The sequence below is a fragment of the Miniopterus natalensis genome, chromosome 5, assembly GCF_054644295.1.
Source record: "Miniopterus natalensis isolate mMinNat1 chromosome 5, mMinNat1.hap1, whole genome shotgun sequence".
NCBI classification, from domain to species: Eukaryota; Metazoa; Chordata; class Mammalia; order Chiroptera; family Miniopteridae; genus Miniopterus; species Miniopterus natalensis.
In genome coordinates, this window is record NC_142085.1 from 39,621,149 (window position 1) to 39,637,587 (window position 16,439).

At 36.6% G+C, this 16,439-nt stretch overlaps 1 pseudogene; it reads left to right on the forward strand.

Annotated features, from left to right (window-relative positions):
* The first annotated feature begins 591 nt into the window (after nucleotides 1-591).
* LOC107532792 (PC4 and SFRS1-interacting protein-like) lies at nucleotides 592-5,075 on the forward strand (annotated as a pseudogene).
* Nucleotides 5,076-16,439: the final 11,364 nt, after the last annotated feature.

The window sequence follows — 16,439 nt, forward strand, 5'->3', positions numbered from 1 at the left end:
AAATAGATTTATAATAAATCATCACTGAAATTCAAAACTTGCCTTGGAAAGAAAGGGTACATGTGCTGGGCAATTAACAGATGTAGAAATTCTTTAATTAAAAATCACGCCCTTACCTGAGGAACTTTATGCTATGCTGGCAAGAGGCAGACTCTAATAATAAGCCTTTTCATTTTACACACACACATGCACACACCCACAATCTATGAACATGTTAAGACCCATATGTTCAAACAACCCATTTACAAATTGCTAGATGAGACTAGCAGTAATTCCCTGCTCCCTCTGCTATTTGAAGCAAGCAGATTTACTATGCATCACCTTTCTTCTTCCTAGAATCCACTGCATCAGTTGTAAAAACATGTCTCTCCCTTCCTACTGTCAGATACCTGTCTTGCTTTGGGGCAGGTAGCAACCAAATACTACAGTTGTATTTTAATAGTAAACTCTTAAAGATTTTCAGAATCAAAGAAATGAGCCTCTAATTGTAGAAAATTAACTTCCAGTGGGAGCTACTTTGGTTGCTACTTAAGATACCTTACCCATTACTTCTCAAACCAGACCACCCAAGTTACTAGCTGCATATGCTAAATGTCCATACATTTTGATAAAACCACCCAGAGAGCCACTCCTGGCCTGACTAGTTATGCTGCTGACTCTACTGTAAAAGCCATTCCTGAGCTGGATGAACCAAAGATTTTCAGCAAGCACAGAGCTGAAGACGGGGTAACATCATAGTTTTCAATCTGTTTCTTCATTCTCAAACCTCACAATGTTGGGCCTGTCTGCAGAATTTTAGTTTGGTTTTATTATTCACTGAGGAAGTCTGGTCCAATAAAAGCTTCCTCTTCACATAGATAAGACTAACAGGCTAACAGTTCTTTGGGTAAGTAGGATTAATTATCAGGAAGCTGTTGATAGTTCATTGCCGACCTGTAAAAACCTAGTGAGAATGGGGTCAACTAAAATAATGGGTCCATTTAAAGTTTGGGTCATGTAAGACTTATTAAGGATCCCATTATTTCAACAAAGAAAATATTGCAGAGAGCTCTCCTCTTAAAAGAAAATAGCTTTTTTTTGTGCTGGAGAGCTTCCAAACCACACCATTGCAAAACCTACACACTTCAAACCATTGAGAGTTAATGTTTAACTGTCTGGTTCCAGTTGTCTTGAAAACGTTTTCCCTGTTGGCAATTGATTTTTGTGAGATCCTGGTGTCATTTGGCTTTTAATCCTGATTATTTTCCTTATGCTGGGTGAACATACTTTCATTGCCCACGGGTTATTTTTTTACACCCTACGTAATGTAGAGTGTATTATTCTTTGCTCTGTGTGACTAAGAGAAGTAATAATCAGCATTTTACTAGAGTTGGGGAAAATAAGTGCAGGGCTGGCCCAAGGCGTGATTGTGAAATGCCTAAAATTGTTAAAGCCCTCGCCTCCTAATTTGTCTTTTAACTCTTTTTGTGCCCTAGTCTCTGTGAAATGTTGTTCAACCAAGAGCTGTGTGACCCTTCTAAGCACCAGTTTCTTCCTCTGTTGGGGGATAGACTGAGACCATGCAGAATATCATATAAAACATATGACCTAATACATAGTAGCTATTTAAAATTATTAGGTCATCATCCTCATCAACATCTCCCAAACCTCAGGACTAAGGGATATTTAATGTGCATTTATAATAAGATTGCTTGTAAGAATGTTTGCTTTTAATTTCATTCTTAAAAACTGGAAATCTTTCCAAACTCAAAGGAATGTGTGTCTACTCCTGACACTTTAGTTTCAGGAGGTGGAGAAGATATGTGGTAGCAGGTTGGGGGAAGCTTTACTGCCCTGCCATGATGTGACAGCTGCCTGATCATTAGACTGACCTCACTGAGAAAAAATTTGATCATGTAAGCCTGGCACGGAGGCCAGGAAATGTAAGGGACCTGGCCCCTCATATCACAGCCAGAGAGCCTATGTCCCAGTTCAGTTCTAAAACCACTGCCCTGAAAGCCCACAGGTCTGTATTATTCTACCTGCCTCCTGCCATCAATCATTCACTGAACGATCTGACCAGTTAGTGCATTTTTTTTTTAAATTTATCGTTATTGTTGAGAGTATTACAGGTGTCCCATTTCCCCCCCAATTGACCCCCTCCACTTCGCTCCCACGCCCTCCTCAGGCCTTCACCCCATTATTGACTGTGTCCATGGGTTGTGCATATATGCATATAACTTCTTTGGTTAATCTCTTCCCACCCTCCACCCCCCTTCCCTCTTTCCTCTGAAATATGATCGTCTGTTGCATGTGTCAGTGTCTCTGGATCTATTTAGTTCTTCAGATTCTTTTGTTCATTAGCTTCTTAAAGAAGACCCTTCAACTTTTCCTGTAGTCCATTTTTAAATGCTGTAGTGGCTGAGGCAGATATAGGAATTGTGAGATCTAAAGCTTGCAATTATACACTTATAGGGACCATCTTTAATAGAAAGAGTGTAAAATAATAGATATAAGTGCATATTTAATGAGAATAAGATAAGAAATCAACACAAAGTTTATATTTAATAAGCTAACAAATACCACCATAATATCCATGTTTTTAAATTGCCTTCCCAACATACCATATACTGTTTTTTTCCTTCTCCTATCTTTTTTTCCCTTTGGTTGCACATCCTGATTGTTTCCTCATGTATTTCCTGATAGAAGAGAATTTCTGAGTTAAGATGGCATCAGTGAGAATCAAAATCTTTACTTACAACTTTATATGTAAGATGGTTTGAAGACTTTCCACAAATGAGCTTCTGGCTCTGAGCATTTGAAACCTTTTTTCTCCTCTGTCATCCACGTACTTCTGGCATTGTAGAACAAGGTCCCTATAGCATTGCAAACTCTAACCCTGTGTCTTTATTCCATGACCCCAGGGGATTGGGCAGTGGGAGTCTCTCTGAAAGTATCTCTGCATGAGGGCAGGGAACAATAATTTAGCTATACCTGGAAGTGAATGCAAGCCACATAAATACATTTCAGTAAACTCAAACTAAAAGGATCCCCAATTCAATTTCCATTAGCCAAATACCCGAAATGTCCACAGACTGTCCTACACCACCCAACATGAAGAGACATGGAGAAGAATTTGATATGAGAAGAGATAGCAGTCTTAGTCCACATTTCAAGTGATAACTATAAGGGAAAAACCAGGAGGGGAATGTTGGATAGCCACAGTCCAAGGATTCCAGATAAAGGAAACAGCATGGAAATCAAACTCCATAAATGCTAAAAGAGATGCTTTCAGTTCCAGCTTTTCTACTTTGCTTCAGGGCCCAGTAGCAATGCAGTGAAAGTGACCATGGCAACATCACAGCCACAGTACTCTATGAACAGAATTTGTCAACAAACATGAGGCTTTTAAGAGGCAACAGCAATTCCTATCTGGCCCAGATCTTCCTCCTGATGTAGGCTCTAACTCTGAAACTGCATGAGATTTGCGAAGTGTTTTAGGTTCAGAGAGTTTGATATTTGAGTAAGATCGGCAAATTGCCCCTGATAATGGCTGCAAAGAACTGACATTGAGCACCCAGCAGGTAATAAGGGCTCTTTAAAGGTTTTTTGAATTCAACTAAAGTGATCTATCCTCAGGGGTCCTGGACACTGCTGGGTGGGCAGGCAGAGGCTCTGAGTAGCCTGAGAGGGCAGGAAAGTGAGGCAGCAGAGCTCTGCCATTAGTATTGGCTCTGAAGTCAGGCTACCCTAGGCCCCAAATTCAGCTCTAGCAGTTAACATCTTTATAACCCTGAGCAAACTACTTAAATTCTCTGTGTCTCAGTTTCCTCATTCTAAAATGAGGATAACCAAGTACCTCATAGTGTTACCAGGGAGACGGCGAGAAGACAATAGGGTTATAGTGAGTATTAAAATAAGGATTAAATGAGATAATATTTCTAAAGGGCTTTAGAACAGTGCCTGACAAGTACTCATTGCAAGTGCTCAATAACAGCTAGCTCTAATGTTAAATGGGAAACCTGGTGGAGTTGTACAGCAGGTATTTGATTTTGTGAACCTATCACTGAAAAAAGAGAGAGTAATTTAAGAAAGATGTTAGAGAAAGGCAGCAAAGCAAGTAGAAACCAAGGTGGCGGAAGTAGTGACAGAAGCAACAGCATTTGTTAATCTAAAAGTGAGTCCTGAAAGAGGACTACCTGCAGCGACAGAAGTCAAGATTCCAAAACCAGGAGGCATACCCAGAATGAGAAAAACAGGCCTGCCCTTCACAGACTGACATGGTAACTGAAAAAGACAAAAGTAAGAAAAGGGAGCGAGAGGAAAACAACCTATGAAGCAGCTCAAAAAGGGATGAAGAGGGAAGAAGGAGGAAGATAAGCCAAGAAGAGACAGACAAACAGGAGAGGAAGAAGGAAGTTGAATCGAAAAGGAAAAATTTAGCTAAAGCATGGCTTACACCAACCTCTGATTCTGAAGAAGATGATCGAGAAGGTGAAAAGGAGAGAAACAGTGGAAGAAGCTCTCAGACTGCTCCTAGGAGGAACATGCGAAAAGGCCAACGTGAGAAGGAAACAGCAGATAGAAAACACAAGCAAGAGGGACAGGTGGAAACTGGGCAGCGGAATAAAGATGAAGAAAAGAAGCCATAAGTTAAGAAAAAGGAGAAGAAGCGAGAAACACCAGTGGATTCTTGAGTTCAAAGGATACATGCTGAAATAAAAAATTCACTCAAAATTGATAATCTTGATGTGAACAGATGTACTGAGGCCTTGGATGAACTTACTTTACTTCAGGTCACAATGCAGCAAGCTCAGAAACACGCAGATGATTACCACACTGAAGAAGGGAAAAACAACAATGGAGACTCAAAGCATGTTAGACTATCATGGAAAAGTCTACAATGTTGTATAACAAGTTTAAAAACTTGTTTTTTGGTTGGTATAGGATATTCTATAATCACACAAGTGCTGAATAAATCTCTTGCTGAATAAAGACAGCATGAAGAAGCAAATAAAACCAAAGATCAAGGGAAGAAAGGGCCAAACAAAAAGCTAGACAAGAAACAAACAGGTTCAAAGACTTTAAATGGATGACTTGACGCTCAAGGCAGTAATCAACCATGACTTAAGAAAGCAAAGACAATGCCAGCAGCAAGAAAAAAATCATCCAGTGAAGAGAGAGACACCCTGAAATATCTCTGAAGGATTCTAGGTTGACTTACCTGGAATATAAAGAACATTTGAGAAGTTTGTAATGGTTTTCAACTGAAATATTTAGACTGTCGAAAGTTTTAAATTTTTATAAGCATAGGTTTTGATATTTAGAACTTCTTTTGAGGGAGAAAACCTCTATCTTTGTTTAAAGTCATTAACTAAACATTGCTTAATTATTTAAAAAAATAGATTTTAGATTTTCTAGTATTAGTTTCTTGTGGCTGCTGTTTAACTTGGGGTTTACAACAACAGAAATGTGTTCTACCACAGTCCTGGAGGCCAGAAATCCAAAATCTGTACCAATGGGTGAAAGTCATGGTGTCATCAGGCCATGGTCTCTCCAGAGACTCCAGAGGAGAATCTATTCCTTGTCTCCTCCAGCTTCTGATGGCTGCTGGCATTTCTTGTATTGTGACAATGACATTCCAATTTCCTCCTCCCATTATCTTCTCCTCTGCTATGATCTGTATCAAATCTCCCTCTCCCTCTCTCTTACGAAGACCCTAGTGATGGCATTTAAGGTCCATGTAAATAATCCAGAATAATCCAGGATAATCTTTCCATATCAAAACTATTATCTTAATCATATCTGCAAAGATTCTTTTTCAAATAAAGTAACATCTACAAGTTCCAAGGATTAGGACCTGGTATCCTCCAAGGTCATCATTCAGCCTACTACACTAGTTAATATATTATACTATAAGACATGGGTGAAGATGAAATTATAAGAAGAAAAGAGGTCTAAATATGGTCCCCCAGGAAACATGAACATATCACAGTGAAGCAAAGAAAGAGAAGCTCCTACAGGGAAGTGAGAAGGATAGAGGAACAGCCAGAGAAGACAATAGGGGTGTGGGGTGTTTCAAATGTCAAGGACATAGTAAGTTTCCCAAAAGACAGCCTACCCTAAACACTTCAAAGAATCAAGAGGACAATGGAGAAGTCATCAGTGGATTTGACTATTAGGAAAATTATCTGTAATTTTAGCCAAAGTATATTTATTGGCTTAGGGAGGTGGGGAGCCTAATTGTGGTGGATTAAGGATATATTTTATGATATACTCTGTGATATGCTTTGTGCATAAGTGCAGGTGGAAGGGGAAAAGATGCAAACACACATCTTAAAAAGCCACTGCTCCACCTTACTGTCAGTTGTATTTGCTTTGGATTCCTGACAGAAAAGCTGATCAAAGGCCTTGAACTTGCCAAATTGGATATGTCCATGACTAGAAGGGGAAGGAACCGCCTCCTTGCCTTATAAATATTGATTGCTCTTGAGATCAAGAATAGTAGTTTAAAATTTTTTCTAATATATAAATATTATCTAGTCACCTAGCAATGATTATAATCACAAACAATGTGCGAAGCAATATATTGGGGATAATAGAAGACATATTAGGAATAATATAAGGTTACTATAATATTACGTAATAGCTAGCATTCCAGTGCCTTGTATGTGATGGGCACTGATCTAAATGCTTGATATATCAACTTATTTCAAAATCGGATGAGAAAATAAGCACTAGTGCAATATTAGTATTATTGCCCCTATTTTACAGAAGAAGGAAGGGAGGTTCAAGATGAGGAAAAGTCACTGGCTAGGAAGTATAAGGTGAGACCTATTTTCTGAACCGCTATGAAATATGTATTTTTTTCAGCATCAGCAAGAAAACATCTCTAATATATTTATTTGGGGAAAAAGCATACAAATAAGCTTTATTTCATAGTGATATAACAAAAGTCAGTTTTTAACTTTAAGAAAACCTTATAACACTGCGAATCCGTATCCATTATTCATATTCATATTTACAGAGTAACTACTGTGTGCTAAGCATTGTCGTAGAAACTGAACTTTCAAAAATGAACTAAGTGGACAAAAACCCCTGCCCTCATGTTCAAGTGAGCTGGCTCCATCTTTCAATTTCATACAATGCTCAACACTAGCACCACAGTCCCAGAGCTGAGCTGAAGCCAGTTCTCCCCTGTGTATAAAACAACAACATTGAATTATTAGAAAGAAAATTACATTGTATAATAGGAACTACCACTACTCACTGTTGAAATCATCCTTTTGGAGAAAATTCTGCTATACTGGACCATTAGTGAAAAATTACATAGGAAAAAAGGCAAAGAAAAATTATATATGGGAAATTTTTTCACGCAGCCTACTGATATTTTGAGCATCTAAACTAATGACCCAGGTTCAGAGAGGCACTATCCATGATATTGAGCAATTCATTTGAATATCCTCAATCTGTTTCCTAAGGATTGCATTACCTGACATCTAAGATCATTTTAAGTCTGTCATAAAGGTAATAAATATTAGGAGTTAAGGGTAAGCCACAGAGTTTTATATGTTCCACTTCCTATCCACACACAGTCAAGAATCTAGAGAAATCTCAAGACCTCAAGTACTAATCAGAATAAGATAGCCTGGCCCAGACCTCTGCAGCAGGGCAAGCGGAGCCCTGGAGCTCTAAGACCTTCTCCCTTTTACACTTCGTGATACCCCATTCCCACCAGAATTTGTCATTGAGACTTATTTGCCCTTTATTCCAAAGGAAAACTCATCCTTCATTCCCAGGCATGGTTGCCAAATAACATACAGGATGCTCAGTGGACTTTAACTAGACACCTGTATTTTTATTTGGTAAGCCTGGCAGCCTAACTCAGGTCTCTTAACCCCTTAGGAGAGAAGTCCACTGCATGCAGGAAGACTTCAGCGATCACCCAGCCCACTGTAATCTCTCTTCTCTCAATCCCTATTTTACTCCTGTGTTACTTTTCCCCAGGGCATTTATCATCATCTGACATATGATATATTTTATTTGATTGCATTTTGTTTTCTTATTTTCCATTCTCCCCTCCTTCTAACAGGACGAAAGTACCACAAAACTATAGATACTTATCGACTTTGTTTATGCTATCCAGTGACTATAGTAATGCTTGGCATAGAATGAATTTGTGAATTAAGTGTCTGTTCATTGGATATCAAAAGTGATATTGCCATTATGATAAAGATCATAGGTAAATTGAACAATCATAGTATAAAAATAGCTGATACATATTGAGCATATAATATGCACCAGGTAGAATGGTAAATAGTTCACATGAATTAACTCACTTAATGCTTACAAAAATCCAATGATGTAGGAACTGTTACCCCATTTTACAGCTGAACTAACTGATATTGAGACAAAAAGTAACTTACCCAAGGTCACATAAGAAGATAATGTTGAGATTTAAACCCAGAAGCCTGATTCCAGAGTCTGAGTTCTTCAATTGAGTCCTTTTCTTGAAAAGAATGCCTTTACCTAAAGTCACTAAAAATATGAAAGAGGGATTAAATGCTCACATAGTCTATTAAAAGGCTTTTGAATGAGTAAATTACTGCCCCAAGCCAAAGAATTTTGTTAATGGATCCTTGTACTGAGAAATAGAACCTGGACCTGAACAAGACATTCTTATGTAATAGACATACTTGTCATGTTATAGAACATTTGGTTGGAGAGAAAGATAAGAGAGTGAGGTCATGGCTTGGTTGTCTTTTTTTCCTCGCTGAAGCTCAGAGTCTTGACTCCAATAAGCACCAACCTGGCCAAGATACCATATATACACACTTAGGATGTTTCTTAAAATTTTGTAAGGATGGTGAAGGGATTTGTAGATAATAACTGAACCCACATAGATCTAGAATAAAAACGATATCCATTTTACTAACAATTAAATTGAATACAAATACGTACCATTCTGGGTAAGATCTGATTTAAATTTCTGGTTCCTTCTCACTGAGGAACAGGCTATATATACTCTTTATCACCGAAAAGAAAGAATCCCTTCCACTCTTACCCATTCCAAAAGTCCTTTTCTTCCCCATTCTATGCTGGCTGTTCACACTGCTCTTTGCTGGGTTCCTTTTCTTATATCAAGGTATTTACTATCATTTTCATATTATTCTCTGTCTGCTAAAAGATCCCAAGTTTAGGTTAAGAACTCTGTATCACAGTGGAACCTCAGTTCTCGAACTTAATTCATTCCGGAAGGCTGTTCAAGACGCTATTTTTTCGAAAACCAAATCATTTTTTCCCATTGATCAGCAATCTATTGCCAGCTGAAAAAATCCAATCAACAGCCTGCTTTTACGTGGCCCCACTAGCAGGAATGATTTTTACAGGAAAACATTTGCAATCAATTGGATGAGAGGGAACACTAATGTTGTGCCACAAGTAACATCAGAAAAAAAATATTCTTTTTATTAGTAGACTTGTATTACAAAAAAACATATAGTCAATATTATATTTTTAATTTCATCAATAAAAATTGTGGAAGTTTATTTTTTATTTGCTATACAGTACCTACCTATTGGCTTAAAATAAAAAATATATAAGGAACTTATAAAACTGAACACTAAAAGAAAAGCAATCCAATTAAGAAATGGGCAAAGGACCTGAATAGACACTTCTTCAAAGAGGACATAGAGATGGCCAGTAGATATATGAAAGGATGCTTCTCGTCATTAATCATCAGAGAAATGCAAATTAAAACCACAATGAAATATCACCTCATACCTGTCAGAATGGCCGTTATCAATAAATCAACAAATAACGTGTTGGTGAGGATGCGGAGAAAAGGAAGCCCTCATGCTTTGATGTGGGCATGCAGACTGGTGCAGCCACTGTGGAAAGCAGTATGGAGTTACCTCAAAAAATTAAAAATGGAGCTGCCTTATGACCTAGCAATTCTACTTCTAGGAATGTATCCAAAGAAACCCAAAACACTAATTGGAAAGAAAATACGCACCCGTGTTCATTGCAGCATTATTTACAATAGCCAAGATTTGGAAGCATTCCAAGTGCCCATCAGTAGATGAGTGGATAAAAAAGCAGTGGGACATTTACACCATGGAAAACTACTCAGCTGTTAAAAATAAGGAAATCTTACCTTTTGTAATAGCATGGATGGACCTGGAGAGTATTATGCTAAGTGAAATAACCCAGTTAGAGAAAGATCCATATGATTTCACTTATATGTGGATTCTAATTAACAAAATAAAGTGGAGACAGACTCATGGATACAGAGAACAGACTGAGAGCTGTCAGAGGGGAGAGGGTTGAGGGCTGGTAAGAGGGGTGAAGGGATTAAGCAAAGAAAAAAAAGACTCATAGACATAGACAATAGTACAGTATGGTGGTTGCCAGAGTGGAAAGGGGGAGGGGGAGGTAGAAGAAGATAAAGGGGGGTGTTAATGGTAATGGAAGGATACTTGCCTTGGGGTGGTAAACACACAATATAATATACAGATGATATATTGTAAAATTGTATAACTGAAACCTGTATAACTTTTTTAACCAATGTCACCCCAACAAATTCAATTAAAAAATAAAAGGTTAAAAGGAAAAAAAAAATTCCTGCTTAGTATACTCAGTTTGGCTTCTTGATGCACAAATATCAATTGACATTATTGTTAAAAAGGGAGCAATTACTGTTTCACCTATTCTAACTTTATAGTATATATGTAACTTAAGTATGCTATGTTGTATCATTTTTGAAATTCATATTTATTCATCACACACAGGTTTGGTGTTTTTTTATTGTTAATGGTTTTCATTTCCAAAGGAAGCTCACATTTTTTGCCTGTTACTTTCTTTTATCACAACTGACTAATTGTTACTAAAATATCCCATTTTTGCAGCTTATTTATGGTGGGTGTCAAATTAATAGCAGTTCAGTGTTAAAAGATAATTCAGATCACCTAAATATATGCCTCAATAAACACAACCTAAAAAGGCTTTTCCTGTGGGATCACCTCTTGCTATCCACATGAACAAAGATGTTAATGATGTAAAAAAAAATTAGAAAACTAGCATTTGTATATACTTATACTTCAAAGGAATCCCTTTAGCTGCCCTTTAATGGAACTATAGAGACACAGTTGTGATGTGCTACAGAATAAACATTTTTCAAAATTTTCTTTCTTGATGGACCTTGAATCAGCAGGGGAAGAAAAATACATAGGAGTGCCTGCATTCCTGAAGCCCTCTCTAAACTCCATCATTGGATTTAGTTAAACCAGGTTTATGAAGCAAATAAGTTCAGCCTGAACTTCGGGCTATTTATTCATCATTTACTAACTCACCACACCTTTACGGACAGCTCACTATGAGCAGTAGGACAGCAGTTTCTATTTCAAAGGAATTTGATAATTTAATCTTGTCCCGCCATAGGTTTATTTCTGTGCTCTCTCTTCTATTCCATTGATTTACGTGTCTGTTGTTATGCCAGTACCATACTTTTTTTGATTGTTATGGCTTTATAACACACTTTGAAATAAGAGAGTGGAATGTTTTCAGTTTTGTTCATCTTTCTCAAGATAGCTTTGGCTATTCGGGGTCTTTTTTGGTTCCATACAAATTTTAGGATTACTTTTTCTATGTCTGTGAGAAATACCCTTAATAGGACTCAGATTGAGTCTGTAGATTGCTTTGGGTAATACGGACAATTTAACAATATTAATTCTTTTAATCCAGGAACATAGAATATCTTTCTACTTATTTGTGTCTTCTTCAATTTTTTTTATCAGTGTCTTACAGTGTACAGATCTTTACCTCCTTGGTTAAATTTATCCTAGTATTTTATTCCTTTTGATGCAATTGTAAATGGGATTGTTCTCTTAATTTCTCTATCTGATAGGTCCTTATTAGTATCTAGAAATACAACATATTTTTATATATTGATTTTATATCCTGAGACTTACTAAATTTGTTTATTAGTTCTAACAGTTTTTTGGTGCAGTCTTTAAGGTTTTCTATACATAATATGTCATCTGCAAATAGGGATAGTTTTGCCTCTTTCATTTTAATTGGGTAACTAATATATATTTTTCTTGCCAATTTGCTCTGGCTTAGATTTCCAGTACTATGTTGAATAAAAGTGCTTAGATGGGCATCCTTGTAGTATTCTGATCTTAGAGGAAAAGCATTTAGCTCTTCACCATTGAGTATGAGGTTAGCTATGGGTTTGTCATATATAACTTTTATTATGTTGAGGTACATTCTGTCTGACAACAGTGAGGCCTCATCATGTGTTGTGTAAGCCATTGATTTGTTTTCCTATTTAATCTTCCCTAAAATTCTCCTAGGTATTTTCACACTTACTTTGTAGATGTGGAAACTTACAGGGCCTATGTGTGTGAGATCCAGATCCCATTCTTTAACCTTTACTTTAACAGTATCTTATGTATGGATTTATTACTTAATTAAAATAAGTTGAGACCTGAAAGATTTTTCTTTGGTTTTGTTTTAGGTTATTTGATGTAGCTCTTGGTAGTAGCAGTCTGTTTCTCTGTAAGACTAAATTGAGAACATTCTATGCTACCTATTGATCTTTCTTGTTTACATAAAAAAAATAAAGGAAAAGGTTTCACAGGCTAAAACGCTTCTCTTCTAGGTAAAAATTCTTTCTATTTCTAGTTTCATTAACTCATTTCAAGAGCTTCTGTTACTTAGAAAGCAAATGTTAAGAGCACAGCTGAATGTTTTCTGTGTGTGTATAAATTCCAGCCCATATTTATCTGCTTTTAAAACACATAAATCTGGCCACCATTCTGGAGAGAGAGGGAATCTTTCAATATGTTCTGGTTGTTTCATGAAGAGGAATAAAATGCCAGCAGGAATTTAAATGTAGTGCAGAATTCTGGTAACTTTTCCAAATAATGTAGGCTTATTTGTTTCTATATTTTGGTTTTGTATGTTGTTGTTCTTATTTATTTTGCATTCTCTTTATTCCCATAACCCAGTTCAATTAACTGCTCATCGAATCATCTATTGATGAGCCATTTCAAAGGTGCTTTTCACTTAAGACTCAGAGGAACATAATGGACTCACATACTGGTACCTTGAGGATTATTCAATATTAAATGCAAATTAAAATTAAATTGTTAAATATTCAATGATTACTAAATGATTGAATCAATTATAAATGAAAATAATAATTTGTATTAATAAATTAATATCAAGCTACAAATCCTCTGAGCAGCTGAAATGCAAAAGAGGAGGGGTAAAAGACAATGTAGACTGAACATTTACACTAACTTTACATTAACAATTCCCTGTTAGCCCAGCCGGGCGTGGCTCGGTGGTTGAGCATCGACCTAGGATCCAGGCGATCAGGGTTCGATTCCCAGTCAGGGCACATGCCTGGTTGTGGGCTTGATCGATGACTCTCTCATCATTGATGTTTCTGTCTCTCTCTCTCCCTCTCGTTTCCTCTCTCTGAAATCAATAAAGATGTATTTTTATAAAAACACAAAAAAACCAATTCCCTGTTAATATTTAAGAAAAAAAGACATACACGAAAATCAGCAGTGATTTATTTTAGAACTCCATGTTTACTAGAAGCCCTCTGGGCCAATTACACTTGTTTGACTAAAGTCAAATGTTGATTTAATCTTTGTAAAGTTTCTGTTCTGGGTGTAGCTTCACTACTCTACAATCTCTTCTCAAAAGCAAATAAGGGTAATTTTATTAAATAAATTACATTTTGTGAAATAACTTTATGGTTTTTACAAAGCATCTATTATCTTCAAGCCAACACATCATATCTTCACATCCACATTGTATAAATTGTTAATTGATGTTCAAAGGACTTAAATGAAGAAAAATGTAAGTACATTTGGAAAAAAAGATTTTTGCCAGTCAATTTTGAATAGGAACATGTTTCCATTTGTTAACAAAAAGACAAACAAACAAAAACAATTACCCTGGAAGTATTCTGTGTTGTGTGATTCAACTCTATGACCATCAGACTGGATTTATAACTTTTCTAAACATATGGACAGCATTTTAAACACTTGAATGACAATTTGCATTTTAGATTACATTCCCCCTTAATACTAGCTATTAATATAATTCCTAATCATAAAATATTTGCTTGATTTCAAGATTTAAGTGTCTCTTTAGAAGAACTCTAATCTATCTCATATCTAGGACTTTATTTTAAACTTCAGGAATGGCTCTTTAAATCTGAAGAAAGAGATTTTGTAACTGTTGGTAATATGCTGGTAACAAGTTATAGAAGATTGTATTTTCCAAGAAGGGTGAAAAATCCCACATGCCCCCATCCCACATGCTCTACTACAGTGTGCCCCTGCTCTTGAACTTGTGCTGGTTTATGATTTTTTGGTAACTAACAGAATGCAGCACAGTGATGCATATGACTTCCGAGGCTAAGACAAAAATGCCAATGCAGCTTTCACCTTGCATACTGGAAAGCTTGCTTTTGAAGCCTTCAGTTGCCATACAAAAATGTCAACTATCCTGAGACCGCAAGCCCTAGTGACATGAAAAGACCACATGTAAGTGCTCCAGACCGTTTCCTAGCTGTGATGCCACTCAACAGCCAGGATCAACCACCATATACATGAGTGGAGAACACCTTGATATCAACAATATCCAATAAGATTATAATATGAACTACATAATTTAAAAATTTCTATTAGTCATATTTTAAAAAGTAAAAAGAAACAAATTAAATTAATTTTTTCAATATATTTGATTTCACCCAATATATCCAAATATTATTATTTCAGTATGTAATCAATATACAAATCATACCTCACAATAAATGTACTGAATTTTTGAGCAACTTGGATTTTTTGAAATTTTTCTTTGTATTAACTAAAAAATGGCCTTGATAATTTCTCTTCATCAGTTCTCTTCTGGCCTATAGATCTACATATCTAATCCCTCTGATGTAACAGTTGCTCAGAGCTTTGGAGACAATGAATATACTTTCCCTGCATATATCACCCCACCCTCTACCACCACCACCAGTGTTTCTTTTTTTGCACTGAAAATCCCAAATTCCTTCAATTGCTCCTTCTAAGGCATGTTTTCAGAACTTTAACTACAACAAAATATTCCTGGCAACTCTCCACTTCATGACTATAAATCTCAAACTTTACAATATAGCACTCAGAATAGAATACGTGCTTCAGATATGGCCTGATCAGTACACAGTTCAGTAGTAATGTTAGTCTTGTTCTACATGATGTATTTTCATGAAGGTAAATTAAGATTGCTGCTCTCCAAAGGTATTTTAATGAGGACAGGGCTCCCACCCTCTGAATGCACATAGTCTCTTAGCTTCATGCAGCACCTGAATATATTTTAGGGGAAGCATAGGACTTAACATCAGAAGACTTGATCTTGAGTTCAGTCAACAATTTACCAGATGTATGACTTTGGGCAAGATGCTTATATTGTCCATATCACAGTTTACATATTTATTAAAAAATGATAATATAGGAAAGTGGCATTTTTGGGTAGGTTTGAATGTAACAGTATGTGTAAATGATTTGTAATCTGTGAAAATCTATATACACATTAGCCCCTTTTACTATTAACCTAAGAATAGGACTTGATGCTTATTTCCATTAAACTTTACCTCTCTGTTTGGCTCACTGTGGAGAACTTTCTGTAAAATGTCATTCAGTCTGGTTTAGTAATTCAATAAACATTTATAAAGCATTTATTCTGTGTAAGAAACAGCATTATCGGTTCTCCTTAATGCACTAGAAAGTCTATCAATCTTTAGAAGTTCTTAGGTCATCCATCAACTGCCCACAGGTATGTCAGAGTCTATTAAATTTTATTTAAGACTTAAAATGCTGTTGTTTGTACCTGCTGACCCAGAACCCTGGGTCAGGTTGCCCAGAGCCGTGGCAGCAACAGTTAGATTTTAGGGGCTGGTACAAGGAGGCCACCTTTACAGTTGCCTGCTCCAGAAGCACCAGAAGTCAGAGTGAGCCAATAAAACACTTGGCAGATAGAAAAGCTTTTTTAATAAGTGGATACAGTGGATCAAGAGACTCTGGACTGACTGGTGTAGGGAAGTAGGCACTTAGGGGTCCAGAACTGAATCACTCCTTTACAAGGCAAGAACCAGTTGCAACATGTGGACTCATCATGCCAATCCACACGATATCCCCACTGTATAAAAGCCAGGAGAGAAGCACATTTTCCATTCTCTTTTATTTTCACTTTTTTTCTATCTCATACAATAACATCTATATAAAGTATAGCAACTTTAATTCTAGATTTTTTGTAAATGGTGTAGCAGAGAAGGGGAAAGTATTTTTCAGCTATAGTATGGCATAGCTATATTATGAGTTCCTCCATAGCTGTGGTTCATATGTACTTGGAGGGACCTATGGTTCATATGTACTTGGAGGGACCAACTAGTATTA